Source organism: Pteropus vampyrus, unplaced genomic scaffold (assembly GCF_000151845.1).
Source record: "Pteropus vampyrus isolate Shadow unplaced genomic scaffold, Pvam_2.0 Scaffold275, whole genome shotgun sequence".
Lineage (NCBI taxonomy): Eukaryota > Metazoa > Chordata > Mammalia > Chiroptera > Pteropodidae > Pteropus > Pteropus vampyrus.
The window spans coordinates 1650652-1653566 of NW_011889056.1; the positions used below are offsets into that span (position 1 = coordinate 1650652).

General features: G+C 37.7%; 1 protein-coding gene across 1 annotated transcript in view; it reads left to right on the forward strand.

Moving 5' to 3' along the window:
* VBP1 (VHL binding protein 1) overlaps positions 1-2915 on the forward strand; it is a 17679-nt gene that overhangs the window by 2615 nt on the left and 12149 nt on the right. The window lies entirely within an intron of this gene.

The following is a 2915-nucleotide window of genomic DNA, read 5'->3' on the forward strand; positions in this document are numbered from 1 at the left end:
CCTTTACTTTTCAACCTGTTTATTATTTATATTTATAGGTGTTCCATGTAAACAACATACGGTTATTATTTTTATATCCAGCCTATCTTTTTATTCTTATTTATTTTTTATTAAGTTTATTGGCGTAACATTGGTTAATACAATTACATAATTTTCAGGTGTACATTATCATTTCACATCTGTATATTGTATTGTGTGTTTACCACCCAAAGTCCAGTTTTTTTCAGCTACCATATATTTGATCCCTTTTATCCACTTCACCCTCCCGCTAACCCCCTAAATTTGACCCCCTTTACCCCATCTACCTCCCTCCTCCTCCCCACCCCCTACGCTCTGGTAACCACTAGTCTATACTCCATGTCCATGAGTCTCTGTTTGTCCTGTTCATTTGGGCTTTTAGGTTTATATCACACATGTAAGTGATATCATGTGATTTTCAACTTTTTGCCTGGCTTATTTCGCTTAGCATGATTATCTCAAGGTCCATCCGTGTTGTCACAAATGGCAGTCTTTCATCTCTTCTTATAGCTGAGTAATATTCCATTGTGTATATGTACCACAGCTTCTTTAGCCAATCATCTATCGTAGGATGCTTTGGTTGCTTCCATGTCCTGGACACTGTGAATAATGCTGCTATGGACATTGGTATGCAAATATCTTTTCGGATGTGAGTTTCCAAGCCTTTAGGGTAAATACCCAGTAGAGGGATTGCTGGATCATATGGTAGATCAATTCTTAGTTTTTTGAGGAACCTCCATTCTGTTTTCCATAGGGGCCGTACCAATTTGCAGTCCCACCAGCAGTGTAGAGGGTTCCTTCTTCTCTGCATCCTCTCCAACACTTGTTCTGTTGATTATAGCTATTCTAATAGGTGTGAGATTGTATCTCATTGTGGTTTTGATTTGCATTTCCCTAATAGCTAGCGATGTTGAGCATCTTTTCAAATATTTGTTGGACATTTATATGTCCTCTAGGGAGAAGTGTCTATTCAGGTCCTCTGCCTATTTTTTGATTGGATTGCTTGTTTTTGTTGTTGTTGTTATTGAGTTGTATGAGTTCTTTGTATATTGGATATTAGGCCCTTATTGGAGGCGTTGCTTGCAAATATATTTTCCCATTCGGGTGGTTGTCTCTTTACCTTGCTGAGTAGAAGCTTTTTAGTTTGATGTGGTCCCATTCATTTATTTTAGCTTTTACTCCCCTTGCCTTTGAGGTCAAATTCATAAAAACCTGTTTAACAGTCCAGGGTCCTTGAGTTTAGTTCCCATGTTTTCTGCTATGCATTTTATTGTTTCAGGTCTTATATTCAGGTCCTTAATCCATTTTGAGTTAATTTCGGTGTGCGGTGATAGACAACAGTCTAGTTTCATTCTTTTGCAGGTAGCTTTCCAGTTTTCCCGGCACCATTTGTTGAAGAATCCTATCTTTTTAGATAAACTAATTTTCGTTTTTAGATACTTTCAAGATCCTCTCTTTTTGTTCATTTCATTATTTGTCTGTGGGGGTATCTTTCTTAACTCCCTTCTTAACTAACTATATTTGACTCTTGAACAACATGGAGGTTAGGGGCTTCAACTCCGTCCCTCCCCCCACCATGCAGTTGAAAATCTGTGTATAACTTTTGAGTCCCCCAAAACTTAACTAATGGCCTACTGATGACCAGAGGCCTTGCTGATAACATAGTCGATTAACACATCTTTTATATGTTTTATGTGTTATGTACTGTACTCTTACAACAAAGTAAGCTAGAGAAAAGAAAATGTTAAAATTATAAGGAAGAGAAAAAATATATATACAGTATGTATTGAACAAAATTCCACATATCAGTGGACCTATGCATTTCAAAACCGTATTATTCAAGGGTCAGCTGTATATGGCAGCTTCCTATAGCTATGTACCTGAGTGGTTTGCCTGTATCCATAGAGGATTTTGCTTTTGTTAGGAGCCGTGAATCTCTACCAGTCTTGAACCACTTGAGCCCTGTTCCAGGTTCTTCAGCTTAATGTGTGAACTCCCTTCCCCCCACCACCCTAAGCAAGTCAGGGGCCTAGGCCCGGGTCTGTAGCCAGTGTTGGCATGTGCCTCATGATGCCTACTTTTCTCTAGTCCTCTCACTGCTCAACTCAAAGCCTTTCTGCTTTTTTCCCTTTTATTTTATCTGGAATTTCCCTCACCTCTGTGATATCAGCTATGCACCAAGAACTGTTTTTGTGCATGATCGAGTTATTTGGCCAGCACGCGGTTCTGTATAGTTCGGATACTAACCTTTTTCTTTACATATGTCTTAAACCTTTTCTTGTAGTCTGCCTTCTATCTTTAACCTCACCTTCAGCTGTGTAAAACTCCTTTGGTATTTCATAATTCTCGTGTGGCGATCTCATCTTTAATACGTGAACTGTATGCCTTTTATTTTTCTTTAACTGGAAATTTTGTGATTGTCGTTTTTTCTCTTTTTTCTATCATCTGGTAAATTTTTTTTTCTTCCTCTCCTGAGATTCCCGTTAATATGGATGTTGACATTTCCAACTCTGTCTTCTATTTCTTTTATTATTTCCTGTCTTCTGCTGGCTTTGGTAATTTGTCTTTTGACAATTAGAAGGCTATCCATGAGTTCTTTATTTCAACCATTACATTTTTTATACTTAGTAGTTTTGGTTGGTTCTTCTTATATCCACTTGTTTCTTCACATTATCGATATCCGGTCATTTCTCTTTGAGGTAGTTTAAATGCTTACTGTATAATCTTATCTTTTAGTATTTGATTTTGTTTCATTTGATAGAGGTTGTTGAGTTTATTGTAATTGAGTTTTTGGAGTTGAGTTTATCAGATTATCATTTCTTTTCCCTGTCAGCTCTTTCTCCCTCAGGGCTATTAAGTTACTTTGGCCAGTAGCGTATGTGGAGGCGAGAGTAGCT